We start from the raw sequence: 21,444 nt of genomic DNA on the forward strand, positions 1-21,444 counted from the left end.
AATTCCAAATTATGTTATTGTTACAGAATGAAACATGTTATATTTTTTATTTTACATATATTACATTTAATGAAATCATTACTAATAATTATGTCTTCTATATGGAGCATTAGGTAATAAAATTCCTTGAGGGTAGGTTCGGTTTACAAAAAAACAAATTAGGTACATATTCATAAACACGAGTGGTAGCTTGAGGCTATAATTGGTTAACCATAAATGTAAATAAATAAATTATAGAAAACTAGAATTGACATTAAATTGATCATATTTTTTTTTTCTTCCTTTGGTAAGTTAGGTAAATCTCCTTTAAAAATAAACGAGGAAGAAGTTTTCATTTACCGATTAATAGACAAGTGATGGATCGTCTTGAAAACAATAAAAAATATATCAAACAGGAAAGCTCCCAAAGAGCGCTTGATGAATGAGGTATCAGATATGCAAACAAAATGCAGGCAATCAGTTTCGCTTGAGGTTGACGTCTTTTTCTTATTAAAGTGGAATTTTAGCTGTTCTGGGAGTAATGAATAATTTTACGTATCATATTAGGGAAATAAATATATTCTATTATTTGAGTACAAATTTCAACCAAAATTTATAATAACATTTTATTTATGGCTAGGATTTCAATGATCAATAATTCGTCTAATATTAGATACAACGTTTCAAAACTATGTCTATTGTAATCGCATTATTGTCACTATATCTATTTTGTCTTGTGTTTTTACTATCCACTATTTACGTGTTAATTGACACCTTAAAATGTTCTGTGATTTGACACAGAGTTATCTGGTATAGATCTCTATGACCTATAATCAGATAAGGATGAAACCATAGACATTTTAGTACTTTTTAATAATTTGACATATGTATTTGTAGTTTTACAAAAGTAATAATTTTATAATAGTCTTTTAGACATTAAACAAGAGTTGTCCAATGAGATTTAACGTTAAAGAGTTTTACAATCACGTCCTAACTAATGGAAGCGCAGCAAAACTTTGACAGCAAAACTTTTTGTCACTAACAACATCCACGCAGGCGAAGCTATGTTAATAATAAACTTGTAAAAAATAAAAAAAATGTTCTTTATTCAAATAGGTATTCAAGTACACTCGAATCTTTTTTAAACAAGATTATGTTAAATGTATAATCACTACCAGTTTGCAATGTAGATTTCACCAACCAGAGAACAAGCAAGGAAGTCTTTGGTTATTCTCTTTTAAGCTAAGATAGCCTACTTAATAAAACACGGATAAAAAACTGGGCATGCTTCAAAACTTCACGAGGAAACCTTTGGTTGGTTGGATGAAATTTTGACATATGCAAAGCATAGTTGGTTGTGGTGGGATTCGCTCCAAGCTTTTTTGTTAAAATTAGATGAGGCTTTCTTGACTCAATCGCTTAGTTTTATTCATCATCAGTATAATAAAACATCAATGTCTCTTCGCACAAATTCGTACGTTACTATGAATTTTATAGCTTTGAACAAGTCGGGTCTCAGATAATTACATTAATTTAAACTTTATACGTACGAACACACTACAAATTGTTGAGGCGTGAGTTACATACGTACATTAATTTATTTGCTCTCGTAATTGAAGATTAGAGTAGATTGAAAACAAATTTCCAATTATAGTACCCTCCCAAATGCAATTTCTCACACGTTCATTATTCGTCTATTTAATATATAAATATGAATGTTGTTATGAAGGCTCTTATTCTCTTGAACCAGAATGGTCCAGTGGTTAAAACACGTGAATCTTTCACGATTGCCGATTCAAACTGATACATCGTCTCGGATTTAGCTCTAATCCTCAAAAGGAAAGGCCTTAGCCCAGCAGTGGGACGATTACTGAGGTTAGCGCATTCAAACCATCGCTTCAGATGCATGTAATATAGTATAGGTAAATTCTCTTTACTTTTTAACGTATTTTTAAGTCGTTCTAATAATGTTACATTTGTATGTAACATGATATCTAAACGCATTCAGTTGTTAAATGAATTTTAATAATTTTATAAACAAATAAACTCGCATTATATGGTGATATTCGTAATAAAGCCATAACGTAAATTCTTTCACTGTCTGAAATGTCGGAACGTATCGCACAGTTCAAATATTTCACTTCAGTGAAATGACAGTGGATTAATTACAAATTTCAAATTACCCAGTACAATGGAAACAGATAATTCTTTATAATTGAAATAATTTGGAAAATTTTGTTTTCAAACTGGCAATATCAAAGATGTTGAATTAATTTAATTACAGATATAGTATTAATAATTATTATTTGCTTCATAGTGTATAAGTATATATCATTTAATATTATGTATACTTAAAATCGATCGAAACGGCTTTGCTTGGGTAACATTGAGAAGAAATACATAAAAATATTTAGCGTGTAGGCTATCTTAATAATAATCTAATAATAAATTGTTATGATTTCGTCATGCCAAATATGGAGTACAACTAAAAAGGCGATGTGCTGACGGCACAAATACATGTATTGTTCCCTGGACTTTTCTTTACAACTGTACGAGAGGACAATCCACACACAATTCTACTTGTACGTAATTATACATGTTTGCATCGTAGCACAGACGCAGGCGGTGAAAGTTTATAATATATCTATAAATTCGTTTCTAAACTACATATAATAGATATACTCATATTTGTTATATTCATGCAAACATCAAATATTGAGTATCCTTACATTGATCTATAGCGAAAGTATTCAACATTTATTTACTGATTTAATCATATAATACAATGAACTTCCTATCAAAATATATCAAGAATAAAATAGCTCAAGCCTTATAAAAACTATAAAACAATATGATTGAAATAAATGAATCGAGACTAATGAGCTGAAATACACGGTAGAATATTCGCCGGTTCTTTTCAGGTCTGCGGTGTTACTCTCCAAACCGATGATAGATTTTTGATTTTAATTTTTTTTAATTTGAATTGTGTGACAAACTATCTTTATCTTTGGTTCTTTTTAAGGTCTCGATGGTTTCGAGGCTGGGACAGGACAATAAAATGTTATTGAACTTTTCAGTCAAGATATTCTCATTAGTAACTTGGACATAAGAAACTAGTTACACTCTCATGATTCAAAAGCACTTAGAGCCATTGGTCCCACATTTACATTTCCATACAAAATTAGATTAAAATTATCTAAAATATTCAACAGTAATCCTAAAAGTGAAGTAGTAATAGTGATGCTGTCTGGAAATAAGACATGCACTATTAAATATAACGCAAATCAAAAAGAACAAAATCATGGATAGGTAATGCGTCTGTGATCACTAGTTAGATATTATAAGATAGTGCTTAGTATAATAGTATAAGTAACATATTAGATGTTTAGAAAAATAAAGGTCTTATTAAGTATTTAATATTTGCCGCACCTTGGGAGAGGCCTATGTTCAGCAGTGGACAACGATTGGCTGTTGATTGATAAGTATTTAAACAATATTTTTGAACAGATTCTCAGGAAGAATATAAATGGAACTGGAAACTTATTTTTCTAGTATTTGGGTTGACTTCTTTTTTATTATCTACGTCCATATTATGTAATAATTAATTGCATTAAATAAAACTATGAAAAACTCTTAAATGTAAATTATAAAATTTTATTTATAAACTGTGTTTTTATTTATTTGTGTTGATAAATATTTGTTCACAGAATACATATCCGTATGTACTGAAAGATGCCCAATTTTCCGCTACATGAGAAAACAAATAGGATAATTCAAGAGCTCACCAACCCTTCCGTTTTGTACCTTTTTATTTAAAGTTATCCCAAGGGTTACTTAGAATATTATTGAATTTATATTAAATGTTCAGAAAGTTCGTACTTGTGGTATATGAGTTACGGTATTTATAGATTTCATTCCGCTCTTATGTTATGAAAATTGCTTGATGTATTTGAATAATATTAAAACTTTATAAGTCGAAATTAAAAGATTGTGAATGGAGTTAGTCGATAATATCCTTTTAATAATCGTTATGTTTAGAGACATTTGTCCATTTGGACATGTTAATATCATAGCCTCATTGTATAATAAAATACGCTATCATTCATAGACTAAAGCAAAGCACTGACGAGAGTTACAAATAGTTACCAAATTATATATGACTATCGTAACTTCTAAAAGTGTGCGATGCGCGAAAATATTTCTTATCCAACATTTAATATTTAACCATCTTTGTAAATTTTCACTATTCTCGATTTCGATCCTTTATACAAATACTTTCATGCAGATTGTTTGAAACATTTCCGACTGCTTTACTTTAAATAATTCTATTGAAGCATTATTAATTTGTTTGCTTATCTTGCATCTTGGAGTTAGGGCAATGTTTTTTCTCCAATAACATTTTTAGCCTTACACTTATTTAAAAACTGATTTTATTTTTCTGTCATTATTCATTCAACATTTGAAAGAAGAAGACACAGCATTTTATAACTTATCATTTGCTAAGCAACGTTTATAAGTGAGGATGTATATCATTAGTAATATCTTATGTGGTCATAGCATGATAATCTTACCTTTCAAATTGCCTATCAGATATGCCAAACTTCATTAAACGAAGTCTTACTTGATCGTATTTGGTAGAAATAAAAAATAAAATACTCTGTTAAAGCAGCTTTCGCCGGCGGTTTTTCCGAACCGATATGACTTGAGCATCTTCATGGAATGTACTTATTCGATTATTTCGATATTAGCCGATTTGGCTACCGAGTGCAAGGAACGAAAAACGCTAAAGATCAGGTCCGTTTCACCAACAATGTATGTATAAACAAAGCGTGCATTAAAAACTCAGAAGGTGAGTAGGTATAACAACAACTGTGCCTGTTGTACAAAACACAGGTACGGTCTTGCGTTAAATATTGCTCGCACCTTTGGGATGGCTCCGCTAAGTACCTACCTAGCGACGTGCGGTCCGCATTATTGGCGACGTAAAGGTCACAAACACCCTCGAGCCTTTACAATTGCTTCGAGAGATAGCAGCGCTGAGCGCTTTCTATCAACTGTATCACGGCGAGTGCTATGAGGAATTATTCTCTCTAATTCCTGCTTGCCCCTTCCTTCATAAGCCTACACGTGCTGGCTCTCGATGTCACCGCCTAACTGTGACATCAATTCCATCGCGATTTTCACGCGCAATTCACAAAGAAATTTGGCAACTCCTTTCTTTGTCGCGCTTCCAAAAAATGGAATTCCTTACCAGCTTACGTGTTCCCCTCCTCTTACAACCTGGGTTCCTTCAAACTAGGCGTGAAGAGGCATCTTGCGGGCCGGCAAGGCGGGGGCGGCTAGTGCAGAACATTCTTCCCGACTGTACTGGCCGTCGTCGCGTTTGGACTCCACTACCACTTACCATCAGGTGGAGTATTTATTTGTCCTCCCGGCGCGTATAAAAAAAATATAAATATATAATATATATTTTATATATAATTTAATATAAAAGCTGTATACTTTCTGCTACAAAATTAATTACGTTAAAACTTCAAAAAAATTTTTACATATCTTAAATTCTACTAATAAGCAATGAAATTGTACATGGTATTTGTACTTTTTATATAAATTAATAACAAATTAATATTTACTTAATAATATTGTCGTTTTAAATAATTCGCTACTAAGTTATATAATATTTGTCTTCAATAAAACCACTAGTGAAATGTTATTTGCTATTACTGAGATCATTTATAATGTCGAATTCATCAGACTTAAAGTCAATTAGTTAACTTGCGGTTTGTGACATAAGACGATGTCGATAATAAACAAAGACAAAAACATTGTTTAGTAGTAAATAACAATAAGCTTATTCAAGATAATTGGAGTTTATAGATTGAGTTATTCATGTATTTTTTTTAAATAGAACACTAAATATTAATTTATGTAAATAGCTCAGTCTTTATTTGCTACTTGTAGCTATTGACTTTAGAGCGAATAAAACCGTGAGATGTACTTGTAAAGCCGTGCTATAAATAGTTTCTTCTAGACTTTTTTGAGAGTTGCAATAATTGCAATATTACCTATTATAGTATTGCCAGAGATGTGTCAGAAACACAGCTTGCCTACGAACCATTTCCCTCAAACGTTCACGACCCCCAATTCGAAACGAACGAACAATACAAATATATATTCTAATAAATATTAAAACGAATATGAATTTGATTTATTTTGGATTTGGATTCGCTTCATTTTTTTATAAGCATTAAATAACAAAATCAAACATTATTATATTATATATAACATTAATCTGTTTCAAGCTTATAAATGAAATTAATTCTTAACATAAATTTAATAAAATTCAAATTTATTTATAATTAGTATATTTTATAAACTGTCAATCGTATCGGTCATGCTTGGACGAAATTACAAATTTACCTAATTACTAAAACGCATTTGAATCACGGATGCATATTTGAACTATTAACGAACAAAACCACGTTAATTATCGTTGCAATTATAACATTGACAAATAACAAAGTAGCTTAGATTAGTACAAACTATGTATTACATTCGAAACATGCTTTGCTAAACGCAAAATATAGCTTTTTTATGAATCAATCTTAACTGGTTTTTTTTTAAATATAAGTGAATGTTTAAAGTTTTTTATTTCCTTGCTATAACTAATATAATAATTTTTTTCTAAAATTCTGAAAGCTATTTAAAAATTCATAATACCAACTCATTCCACAATAATTAATATTGTATTACAGAAACAAAAAAAGTATCTTCAGACATAAGCTATGTTGGCTACAGTTGAGAATATTTGATGTATAAGATTTTATTTTTGCAATCAAATAAAAAAGATAATTCAAGAAATATCTTCAGTTTCATGTTGACCCTTCCATAAAACGATAGATTGAGTTTTAAGATATATATTGGATTGGTAGGACATATAATATCGATTTTGATAAGTGTCTATAATTTTGTCTGAAGGTCTAACATTCGACATTTGGTTTTTTATCAACCTGAACTTACTACATTTTCTCTCCACGACAAAACCACATCTCCTATCTGTCAACTATGCTATTAACTTATTATATTTGTTTATATGATAAGAAAGCATTTTGACAGCCATAATTATCATATTATACTTAAGACAACTTAGGCTAGATAAAGCTTTGAACTTGGGTGCACTTTTAAAGCGTGTGTACAATCCCGTACTTAGGACAATGAGAGTGAGGAAATAGAGTATTTGTGTTCAAACTTACTTTTGTGCACTATAATATGCCATGCGTAGTTAGCTGGTTCCACTTGGGAATGGCTGTTGTTGCCGAAATCAGTCAAGATTTTATCATCATTTTTCGCCGACTTCAAACAGTTGGATTAAATAACTACGTAAAATAAGATGAATTTATTTTTTTCCTCGTGCATTTTTTGTCATTCTAAAAGTCAGAAAACTAATGTGTAAAAAGGTTTTAATTTTTTTTCAAACTTAATTCGATAACTTTTTAGCAGTACATTTCGAATGACTATAAAAGTTGCATTCCCGTCCGTGTAAAAATGGGCGACAATTTTCGAAATTCATGCATGAATAGTTAGAAAAAATAAAACGATATGTCTTGAGACATATTTTAACTTCTCCATTGTACAGAATCTCATCAAACACGAGAAGCCGTACGTAATGAACTCATTTATTTTACAACATTAAAAATGTTCACATGTACGATGTGACCGCGGCACTTTGCTTCCTGTCACGTGTCGTCTTTGTTTCCTCAGTTTATGTTTTTTTCCGATTTCATTCAATGAGTTTAGCTTGAAACTTTTGTTTATAGCGTTTGAATTTCTTTTTTTTTATTAGTAATGTTAGCGATTTTTACACTCAATCTTAAAATGAAAAACATTTTTTTAAATGCAATACTAGCTACCAGCTTCCACGGATAGTCTAAGGGTCTACATATGTATCTATATTGAAGGACAAACATTGAAAGAAAAATTCTTATATTTTCCAGAAATCTTCTCGCACGCAGGATGACTAATCAAAGTTTCATCACAATCGGATTTATTGTTTATGAATTCATAGAGGACAAACATACAAATATTTTTTATGTGCCTGTTAGCAGCGTGTGTATAAATAAAGCAATATTCTATACTATTCACTACTAGATTGCACAGTGGAAGTTGTGCTAAGAAGACTTAACAGACGGCCGTCAGATCAACTCCGTACAAAGCTACAAAATACTACTGAGGTTCTCGTTAACTTTAATTTTATATAATTTGTAAGCTAAAATATTTTTAATAATTATATAATTTTATAATATTTATATTTTCGATATAAATGTAAACTTTTAAAATTAATTTAAAAATTTGTAGATGCTTAAAAATATTTATATTTTTTATGTTTGGGAAACAATTTTTAATATTTACATAAGTTTCCACATAATTTATAATTGTTTGAGTACATGTTATATAACTTTAAAGCTTACTGTAAATCGTATATAAGAGCCGGGGTTCCAAACCGGGCATGCATCGCCAAATCTTCTAATTTGTGTTTATTATTACCTGTGTCCAAGCTGCTCTATGCCCAACTGTGGGACATTCATAGGATGTTACTTTACTTTATGTAAAATAATTCAACAAATATTTTTAGCATTTATAATTAATATAATATTTCATTCATTTCATTACTAAAAGTGCAAGATATATCATAGTTACTTAATTAAATTTATAGTATGAGGTACAAATTTATATATTCAATTAGAAATAAATTAATTTATAAATTATTTATTAATTATTGTTTAATTTGTATGTTTGTACGCCTCAATATTTTAAAAAGAAGATCTTCTTTACCATTCTTCAATAATGTTTTATTCTAGTGTTACGAAAATATTATTTATAAAATAAAATGAAAAGTTTTTAAGTTTGTAAACGGTGTTGTCGGTGTAACGAACATTTACAATAGTGAAAACAAAATTTATCTTTCCCTAAATTTATTTCTCGAGCCTACACCAAATTATCTTTTGAAAAACGGAGGAGTCTTTCTTATAAATATTTGTGGAGCTATTAACCGGAAATTTCTGCGACAATTAACCCTGTGATTTTTTTTTATTATGAAGTATCATATAATATAAAAATATGTTAAGCTATTAGAGTTTTATGGACTGTAAAAAGTTTAAAGAATACCTAAAATATGAGCATTTATAGCTCAATACAGCAATTTGGTCTTCTCCCAAAGAAAAAGGATTTGCTGGATAATTCACCGCGCTACTCCAACATAGATTGGTGGATAAACGTAGCGGATTTTCATCAATCACATGCAGGTTTCCTGAGTGCATTGCTGGACTTGCACTCTTAGTCATAGGTTAAGATTCTCCTCTTCCAACCATTAGGTTCATGGCGGTCATGACGGTCCAACTAAGAAACTGAACTTGAACTCGGTTCAAGTCGAGGACAAGTGTGAACACATGAAAATTCAGTGGTGCTTCTCTTCTTCGATCTTAACCGATGATTCACGCGTTTTTTAAAATATGTGTAGTATATAATAGTATGGTCATAAGTATTAGAATCTTAATGTTTTGAAAAAGTTTTACCTATATTATATATTTATCTCATGATTTTTATATAAATGTGAATTTTAATGATCGTATTCACAGTTATACAGAATAATTTTGTCTAAAGATATTTTCATTTCAGAATAAACAATTACTTGGTGAAACGCGTCTAAAAACTACGAAAATGAAATGTATTTTTTCACAACATAATTTTGAAAAGCCTGTATGATCCAGTAGTTAGAACACGAAGATTGTGGGTTCAAATTTGCAAGCGAGCAAGCGCCATTGATTTTTAATGTGTTTAATTTGTATTTATAATTAATTTCATGATTATGAGAAAATTCATATACGTCAACCGTAAAGATATTAGGAGCAGCGGTAGGGCATATAAAGGCTTTTACTTTATTATGTGGTAGGACTCTGTGCATGTCTGGGTAGGTACCACCCACTCATCAGATATTCTTTCGTCAACAGCAATTTTATTTTGTTTCGCTTTCAAGGGTGAATGACCCAGTGTAACTACTGAACTTATTATGAGAGAAAAACCGAGATGGTCCAGTGGTAAGAGTGCGTGGATCTCAAACCCGGGCAAGCACCACTGAAATTTCATGTGATTATAATTCATCTCGTACTTGACGCTAAAGGAAAACATCGTGAGGAAACTGCATGTGTCTGATTTCACTGAAATTCTGCCACATGTGTATTCCACCAACTCGTATTGGAGCAGCGTGGTGGAATAAGCTCCAAAATCTTCTGTTCAAAAAGGGAGAGGAGGCCTTAGCCCAGCAGTGGGACATTTACAGGCTTTTTCTATACTGTACTGTATTATGAGACATATATTTATCTATATATTACGTTCACTCATTTAGTAAAATTTGTTTTTTTTTTACACGATTTTACTTTACGTTTTATAACAAAGTTAATCAAGAGTGCAAATATGCATGACCGGATGATTTATCGAAGGCCTGACGGATTTAATTCATACGAATAAATAATCGTAAATTATACACAAAATTAATTTATTCGATTGGATATTTCGTAAACTATTCCTTTTTAATTATAAAAAGTTATATAAGATATTCATTTATTAATTCCAATAATTTACGAATCACTTGTCTGAGAGTTGCAAAACGTATTATTATTTAGTACACTAGGAAGGCAATAGACCATAAAAGATATGATGAAGTGCATACTTATGTTATTTAATTGGTGGAAAAATATATATCAGTGTTTAATATTTGACCGGTTTAAATAACCGGAACAGTCTTATTCATAATAAGTTATCATAGGTTTAAAAGTTCGCTAAAAGTAGATTGTCAAAAAGTGTTATTCATAATCGTTCAATAACGCTAAAACGTTCAATAACTCTACGAAAAAGTGTCTTTGATTTATACAAGCTACTATACACTTTCGATAAACGCATATTAGCAAAAAAAACATGGCCGATTTTGGTCAGCTGATTATTGACATTACCTATGTTTCTAGTTATTGACGTTTGCAATGACATTTGATTTCTGACACATCCGACATCGCAATTTTTATTTTTAAAAGTAATCTACGTATTTTCCTTAATATGCAAACATTATAAACCCTGGAAAGTATTGCGGTGATTGAAAATTATGTCATCGATTAATATTTATTTTAGGTTTTTTAATTAACACGTGAGTCTATAATTATATAAAATTTTAATAATAAAATACTCATGCAATTTTAATATATGTTAGGCGAATTTTCAATAGATTTATTTTTATTTTCAATAGATTTACGTCGTAAAAACAATATTGGTTGGCAATATAAAACGATATTTTTACATCTATTTTATTTACATACCAATGCCGTCGACATCAAAAAACCTTTCGCATGTTTACATCTGTGTATTCCAAAGCATTCGCTTTACGGAGGCGAGAGACAAATTCTATTTTTCTCTTTCTGATGAGCACAAAGGGCTAGATATGTTCGGTGTCTAGTCAACCCCTCATAAAACGGCAGATTGGGATCAAAATCTGTCCGAAATATTTTTCCATTGTGCCAAATATTCTTTGTATCTTTGTAAACGTTGCTCATAGCCTTTTGGAAAATTAAGAAATGTGCAAGGTTAAAAAAGATGAATGACATTAGGTGTCTCATCAGTTCCTTTGACAGCATTTTCTAGAAAATTTGTTTTTGGAGATAAAAGAGTATAGGGATAAGAAATAAAAAACCAGATTAGTTTAGCCTCTATTCGATATGGAATCCCTAAATTACAAAATAATAGAGGTTTACTCGCTTACCTGGGTTTCAACTCACTATGTTCGGTTGAGATTCAGGTATTCTAAGCACTGAGCTATATCGGCTCCAGTAAAAAAACTGCAACTCAAGCTCAGCTAATTCTAAACTTTTATCTCAATATTTGAAGGAATATTAAAAACCGGTATGGAATATTATAAATTATATATATTTAAATTAACCCATCTTGTAAATATTATCTTCCGTGTCTACTAAACATTATTAAGATATTTTATCTTATGGCATTATAATATAAGTGTGATAATTGCTTAACTATATCATATATTCTCATTTTCATCAACAATTTCGACGTTGCAAATTAACATACAAGTACACGACAAATGCTAAATGAGACGACAAGCGTTTGTCACTTGTCACAAATACGGTTAAGTTTCAGCGGAATCTCGCTGCGTTTTCTGTTCGTCTCTAATTTGTAGACGGATTCTGCTGACAAACTAGCTTGAATTCAACTTAACGAGTCATGATATTATATAGATATAAATAAAATGATGAATAATACACATGTATTATATCCATATATTAATCAGCGTATCAGTAGAGACATTAGGTAACTCCATCTTATGTTATAATTCAAACGTAATTAAAATTAACAGCAATCCGTTGATGACGTTCAACTACGAGATGACTGCTCGTTTGATGTTCCGTCAAAGTGAAATAACACCAAAAAGTATGCTACCAGTCTTGTCTAAAATTGAATAGTCTAAATCAATGATGTCACAGTCTCGCCGTCATATATTTTTTAAAAAGAATAGTAATAATAATAATGTCCTCCAGACCAATTTCAGATACTGCGGACAATCTCGTGAGTGATTAGCTAACTGCGCAGGACATATTATAGTGCACAAGTGTGTGCGCAAACACATGTGCAATCTCTATTCCCTAACTCTCATAATCCCATGGGACGGCAATCCGACTCGACTGGAAAGAGTTCAGGCGCGGAACCAACGGCTTTACATGCTTTCCGAGGCACGGAAGTGTACTCTCTTCCAGACTAAGGACTGCTACTGAGAATATTCGACAGAAAATCCCAATAACTTTATATTGGCCCGACCTGGGATTTGAACTTCGGGGTCTGCGGCCTTATATCTAGCCCCTAGACCAACGAGGCAATCAAGAAGAATATAATAGCAATGCCCGTTTTTAATGAATTACTAATATTAATATTTACGTCCCACGTACGCGTACAGTTTGAACCTAAGACTTTAACATCACTAGGCGGTCCGTAAACCATTGCGCTATTGAGGATAAATTTACATACAATACAAAAAAGGAAACTCATATTCTGGTAAGGATCTGGTAAGGAAAAAATATATTATTAGGGCTTGTTTTGCAATCTTAATATTAATAAATAAATAAGATATATTTTGCTACAATAACGTTTGTAGTTTGTATCGATACGTAATAAACTTATAGCTGCAGGTTTTAAGAATTATTAGATTCTATGACACTTCCACCAACCCGCACTGGACCAGCGTGGTGGAATAAGCTTCAAACCTTCTCCTCAAAAACGGAGAAAAGGCCTTCAGCCCAGCAATGGGACATTCACAGGCTGTTACGATTACAGAGATTCTATGAGATTTGAAAAAAACATGAATAAAGTAATGGATAGTTTATGAAAAGCCAATAATGACTATAAGGTTGAAAATTCATTATACTAATAAGCTATTTAGGTTAAAATAATATTTAAACATACAGAACTTTCTAGACAACCTAGATTAATATAAATATTGTAGCATTAACAGTCGCGGCTTTAGCCACAGAAATTTCATCAAAAATATATTAGTATGTTTTCAATGCGGAGCTTGATATAAACTTAAATACAAATTATATGATATAATTATATTTATTGGGATGTTAAGATGATACAAGGACATTGAACAGGTTGATGGGATTAAGTTAAGGAGGTGAGAAACACTCCCACATAAATCAAAATTTCGTCATTTGTATACTCCTCATTTAACTGCCTCGTGATCTTGAGTCCAAACCCCAGGTTGGGCCAGTAAAAAGTTATGAGGTTCTCCAGTTAAAAAAAAACTCACTAACAGCCCGGCGCCTGGAATTTAATCTCGATCGATTCGATGATCTAACGCAGACTAATATATTTCAAATAAGACCATTAGATCCTGCTATTTAAGCGCGTTTAAACAAACACATTCTTAAGTTTTATGTACAGATTGTTTAATTCAAAAACAAAAACAATTTGAAACATATTGTTTTATTATATTAGTGAAATTTAGTTCGTTTTAAAGCTAGTACATTAAAGGATTATTGAAAAACCTTTTAAGCTCTATAAAGTTTTGAAAGTTTAAAGCAGATTATTAATTTCAACATGTAAATAATTAGGGACTTGTTATTCGGTTAAGAGATAGTGTGATTTAAATATATTAGAGGCGAAATGCCTACTTAGCCACCTCTTTTTTAATGTAGATAATTTGTGTTTATAAGTATTTATCTTTTGCTCAGCAGTGAAGTAAATCATCGTCGGGAAACACGCATATCTCGTAAATTGAAAATCTATCGCATGTGTATACAACGCGCCTTGGAACAGCGTGGTGGAATAAGCTCATGCCTTCTTAAAAGGATGAGTCATTAGCCAAGCAGTGGGACATATACAGACTGTTATATTTTTATTATTAGGTTTTTAGAATATTTTTAAGTAAAACAGTACAGTTATACCAAAGGTTATGTATGTATGTAGGTTATATAGCAGCAGCATTTGACAGGGCATTTTGTAAGCAGGTACTTGCCATTGCCAGTGGTCTATGAACTTTTATATAACCAGTTCCAGTTCTTGTTGAAGTCAGCCAAATATTTATATTTATTATTAAATTTTAAACGGGCTATGCGTTCGTGATTTTTATACTTAATTGTTAAATTTTTATATACATTTAGTTTATTTATCCAGAAATAAAATATTGTGTTATTCTTTTAATAATATTAGGTTCGATGTTGATATCTTCGTTAATGCGGTTGTTTCAATAAAAAAATTGATTATAATCACTTACTGCAAAGTTATGATAACAAGAGATATCTCTTTTCTAACCTTTAATTGCGCATTATATTTGTTTTTCCTGGATTGATTTAAATGTGAATTTTGGTATAAGTTTTTATGTATATTGGTTCATAGTTTTTTCAGATGAGTATAACAAAAAAATGCCTACTCGTTTATTAGTTTAGCCATATTTTCATTGATTCTCAGAATACTTGCTAAATTCCTTATTGCTTACGTATAGGTATCAAGTTATAAGGTGCCATAAGATTCACTTTTCAATATAAAACGCATGAATAACTTTTATTTTATTCATTTGAAATTGGTTTTCTGTTTTACCCAAATCACATGAGGTCATCGCAATAAGAGATATCGTTTCCGCGGATTTCAACGGGATCTCTGGGATTTGAATGATATTAGGTTAGTATTTCAATCGAAAAAGTTCAAAGGGCAGACCCTTCATCCTGGGCTCGTATTGGTTAGTAGTCACTTAATTTTTCACGATTCGTTAAACTTTATTAAAGGTATAATAAAATTATTGGTTTATATATATGATAATGATATACGTGCATTTTTCACAACACTAATATCTTATCTATGTTTATATATATAAATACATAAGCAAACTCTTTGTTTGACTATACATAAGATGACCTTTACATAAGAAAACGATAAATTGTGTTCAGTTGCCAGTAAGTGTATGTAATTAATGATGCAAGGGATATCATTTAAAACTCGTCAGTCATGGTTGACAATGTAAAAAATAGCTGTTAAAATCGTAATACGTTTGACTTAAAAAGTGTACCTGCTGATGTTTTTACACTTAACAATAAATTGATTTATGTATTATGTTAATAAAAACATTAATAATTAAAGAACATAATTCTATAAATAATGAAAAAGTTTGAAGTTAGTATTCGTTAGTATTCGTACATATTTCTATATAAATGTGTACCCACTTACATAAACATATGATTACTGTGATTCTCGGTTCGAAAGTAATTAAGAGTAGGTAAGTAAAAGACTACTTGAATAAAGTATTTGATTTTCAAAAAAAGATTGTGTAAGCTATGTTATTTTAAGAAAAGTAAATAAATATGGTTTGGATTTATTTTTTTCTAAAGAAAATAAACCAACAGGATGGGTAGTCAAATAACCTATAATTTTAAGTAAGGATTTCAATTCCCACGTCGGGCCAATAAAAAGTTATTGGGTTTTTCTGTCAGAAAATTCTCAGTAGCAGCCCGGAGTCTCGGAAAGCACGTAAAGCCGTTGGTCCTGCGCCTGAACTCCTTCCGGTCGTGTCGGATTGCCTTGCGCACACACTTGTGCAGTATAATATCTCCTGCGTAGTTGGCTAATCTCTCTTGAGATTGGCCGCCGTGGCCGAGATTGGTTTGGAGGACATTATTATTATTATTATGGTTTCAAAATATCTTTCAACTTTTTTATTTAAATTATAATAATTAAATAAAAAATCTTTTATCGAACGTGCCATCTCAGACTTTTAAGATTGTGTTTTCAAATATTTTAATATAATAATATAATCACGTATAGCCAAATTCACTACATAACTGAAACTAACATTTGACTAAACATTTACAAAACAAAGTAAATACATAATCCGAACAACTTTCATTTTAATCAACGAACAGTTTGAAACTATGGAACGAACTAATGAATTTATTATAAATTAAAACAACACGATTTATTAATTACATATGGATAATCAATTTTAGAGTTGAATTTTGAATTTCGAATAAATTTGATATTTAACGTGTCCTATCAAATATCCTGTAGGGTAAGATACAAGAAGTTGAACTAACCTGCGAAGGCTTAACAAAAACTAATTCAAATCATACTTTACTACTTTCTCGACATATTAGCACTGAATAATGAGAAAAATATTTACGGCTTTACTTATAAACATTCTCTCTTTCTGTCAACGTTGATTGACATTTGAAAGAAAAACACACAGTATTGTTTAACCAACCACCCCTTAAGACCATTTATTTATCAGGTCTTTTTTATCAACCTTGTAGCGTAGAAGTAGTTTTTTTTTAGTTTTATTTGAAAATCTTTCACAATTATAAATGTAAAATAGAATAGAATATGCTTTATTGTACAACAAAAGAGTTACAGAACCATTTTAAACACAAACATAAAAAAATTAAAACTATTTTGTACAAAAGGCGGTCTTATCACTAAAAGAGCGATCTCTTCCAGACAACCTTTGGGTGAAGGACGTGAAATAAATAAATAAATCGGTAAGGAGGTGTATTGATCATCTCAACTTTACTTACTTTTATAAATATATATATATATATAATACTATATCTACATATACATATAAATAAATAATATATACATAAACATACGTATATATATTATATAAAAAATTTATATGTAATTATGATAATTATAATAATAATTAGCAATAAAGTGCAGCAACACTCTACTGATAATTACAAAGATAAATAATACGCCTTGAGTCGGATTTTAAATGTGTTAATAGTTTGAGATCGTCTTAAGTAGAGTGGTAAGGAATTCCATAGGCGAACTGCTTAGCCAGAGAAGGAATTGCTTTAAAAAGAAGAAGAGTGAGAAGGAATTTTAAGAATGAGATTATCGTCAGATCGTAGAGTGAGGCCGTGCGTGTGATGGTGTTATAGTGAGGAGAATTTGGATGAAAAAGTATACAGTAGAGAAGAGAAAGAATATGGGTATTTCTGCGAAGACGGCTTGGGAACCGCTCGAGTTTTTTGCGAAATTCAGAAATATGGTCATATTTGCGGAGTCCGAATATAAACCGAATACAGAGATTATGAATACGCTCGAGTTTATTTAATTGCTCCTCTCTTAGGTCAAGATAGCAGCTGTCAGCGTAATCAAGGAGGGCAGGAGGATGGCTTGAGCTAACGTAACTTTGGTAGGAATTGGTAGAAAATTACGTAATTTACGAATGGACCCAATCGAGTGAAACATTTTCCTGCTCACTTCGCTTATTTGTGACATCCACGAGAAATTTTGATCAATATATATTCCTAAATTTTTAACTTTGCTGCTTAATTTGATAATAGTATTGTTAAAGACAACAGGTGACAATCGAGAATAGTCTACACGGGGTAATAATTTATAACTACCAACTATAATAGCCTGACTTTTAATAGGATTTACTTTGAGACCAAAAGAAAGACTCCACTTTAAAATTTCGTCTAAGTTAGGATTCAATTAATTATTGAATAGTATGTGGTAGGTCAGTAATGAATGTATTTGAATTATCGAGCGTTAGCACCAATATATATCTATATAAATATTATAAATGCCAAAGTAACTGTCTGGCTTACGTTTTCATGCCCAAAAGCACTGATCTTGATGAAATTTGGCATGAAGCAAGGACATAGGGTTACTTTATTATACCTAAATCCTGCCTCCCCCACATGCGAGCGAATCCGCGGTCATTAGCAAGTATATATATATATCTTGATGTATTGCTACGTCTTAAAAACAGAATAGTCTAGCAAAAACAATACTACCCAATGTACATAATTCGGTACAAAATGTTAAGCAAATAAATATTTCAGTAAAGGGTCATGTTTGCATATGCGAAACAGCGAAAGGCATGAAGTAAGCACAATCAAATGTTTGCTTCTAACGAAGCGAGTAGTTCTATGCTGACTTTGTTGTTGTTCAAAGTAAAAATAATAAACCGTTGTGATAATTTCGAAGTCAAACGAAAGGCGACGCTTTAACAGAAACTATGTGTATTGTTTGTAACAATATTAATATTTATAACTTGCGTATAATAAACTATATTTTCAAAAAAATTAAAATAACGACTACCCTGAATGAATGCATGAACGAATTTATAGACAGTGTCACTCGAGATGATGTAAGTATTCTAACGATTCATGCATCCAAATCAGTTCAGGAATTTAAAAGGTATTGTTGACTAAATAAACTCACATTTCTGGGCAGTCGTGGAATAAAGGCACATTACTCACTACAAAATTATAAAATGGTTAGAATTCCTTGATATCAAAATCGAAATACACTTTATTTAAGAAGGCTTTAAATGTAATTTTGAATTGTCATTTTACAAGATTAAATTTAATGTAAAGCTACCAACGGTTCGGAATGTTGATTCTACCGATAATAACCGGTAAGAAACTCAGTTTTTTATGTATATTTTTTTGAGCGATGAAAGGGCTTATTCCCTTTCATCGCTCAAACAATTTACATAAAAAAGTTATACACCGGATATAACTTTAATCGTTTATAGAGTACATTGTGAAAAAGTGCTCGTTCGTACATCTACGCTTAAAAACTGTGATAAAATTAGAAAGCTACACGTCTTTGCGTTTAATAATAATTTAGTTTGAAATTACTACGCTTGTGAAACTCTACTAAAAAAAAATAAGAGAGGAAAACGACGATTCCTTCAATTCCTTGATATTGCGATCACGTTCTTCTCGATGTTTATTTATTAGAAAGACGTTTAAATAACCGTTTAAATATTTAGTAACTTTCTCGCTTATTTCGAATTTTTCATCCATCTGACTTTACTTGGATTTCTTTGACTTAAACAATTTTAGCCACGGCGGCCTATCTCTTATTATAATTGGTGTTAAATTTTATTTTTTGTTGTAAAATGATATTAGCGTTTTATAAAAATGTAACTAGGTTGTAGTTTCATATGTATATAATTTATACTTATATAATAAATGCAAAAGTAACGCTGTCTGTATGTTAAGCTTACACGACTAAACCACTGAACCGATTTTGATGAAATTTGGCTATAAAGCTAGTTTGAACCCCAAAGAAGGACATAGGCTTGTTATATACTTAACACCAGCACAACTAACAACACGCGGGCAAAGCCATGGACGAAAAGTGGTAGTTTACATACAAGACTGAACAAATACAATTTTAATTTAAGATTTAATATTAAGAAAAGGTTATCAAAAAATATGCAACGTCTGCCAACGATTCGACACCTGTCTAAACATAGACGTCAAAACATCTCCCTGAGGAATGTTCATTTATTTTTTTGTTATTAATAGTTTTATCTCAACGTTACATACATTATTTAAAGTAAAAATGGTTTTTATTGATTCTTACCAATATTATAAATGCGAAAGTAAGTATGTTTATAAATATATAAAAAAAAACATATAATTTATATTACTGCTACTTGTAAGGTATTCCCACCTATAACCCAATAGCGTTTTATTTTAATTCGCAAAACAATGACATTACATATGTTATTTTAAAGCAATATTTTTGAGAAATATAATTAACTTTAAAAATATAATTAACAACTAAATGTAAAGCTTGTACCAGTGAGGATAACTATGCCCTCATGAGGATCGAACCTGCGACTTTTATGTCGCTAGGCGGTTCATACGCCGTTGTGTTATTGAAGCTTTCTGGTTCATTGATGACGTAGTCTACCGGTTGTGGGATAAGCTCAGCTTAAAAAATTACAGCCTTACATATAAACTTTGTTTAGTGTAATACCGATTTCTTTCTTTCTGACATCACTGATTTGACATTCGAAAGAAGAAGACACAGCATTGCCTTACTGATTATATTCCCTGAGCAACATTTATTTGCAAAGCCGTTTTTTGTTAACCTTTATTTTATATTATTTTTTATTTAAAAAAAGCTGGACAAGTTGGTAAATGGAACACCTGATGATAAGTGGTCACCAACAAATATTAACCATCACTTACATAACCAAGGCTCCACTAACCTTGAGAACTGAGCTGTTTCACAATTCAAAACAGAACACAAAAATAATAAGCATTGCAGATTGGTGCTAGAATATGCGATGAGTGGTATACCTTATATGTTATCTTAGTTAAATGTTTTTTTTATAGAGGTACGTCACATTTATGCATATATACTTTACCGTTTATTATAATTAAAATGCGTATATGAACGTGTCTGGAAAGGAGTGTCATGCTGTAATTAGATTACTAGAAATTGGGTTTCAAGTGAAATCTGCGAGTGATTGAATGTTTACGAGATGCTAAGATGACATTCGCTTAAAAATAAACTCATGGTCATACGTATATACGTATAAATAATGTTATGTTATGTTACGTTATTATAGAAAACATTTTAAAAGCGTAGTTTCAAGCAATTTAATAAGGAAGGACGGTAAGACAAACACACGTATACAAATAGTACTCTATGATGAATGACACGATAGTATTCGGCTCTTAAGTTATATAATACGTATTTAACTTTAGTATGAAAAAAATAAGTTAAATAACGATTAAGAGTTGCTATTATGTATTAGAAGTTAGATTTATTAGGATATCCTTGTAAAATATTAAACCATTAAAGTTTGGATAATAAGTGAATATGTTTAAAATATGTATTTAAGATAAAACTTGAAACAGAGAAAACCGTCTACAAAATTGCACCTGCAGTTCGGGAAGAAATATTTTGCGGCTTTGTACGAGTATCTTGAATTACCTTTATAATGAATACATTTTGTAGTTACATTCAAATATTATATGTTAAATAATCCGTTATAAGGAAAATATTTTAGACTTATTTATTTAGATAAAGTAAGAATGTCGTTTGGTTGCAGAAGATTTTTCGATAATTATCCTAAGTTCTGATTCAGGATCGTTCACCGAAACT

Source organism: Nymphalis io, chromosome 8 (assembly GCF_905147045.1).
Source record: "Nymphalis io chromosome 8, ilAglIoxx1.1, whole genome shotgun sequence".
NCBI classification, from domain to species: Eukaryota; Metazoa; Arthropoda; class Insecta; order Lepidoptera; family Nymphalidae; genus Nymphalis; species Nymphalis io.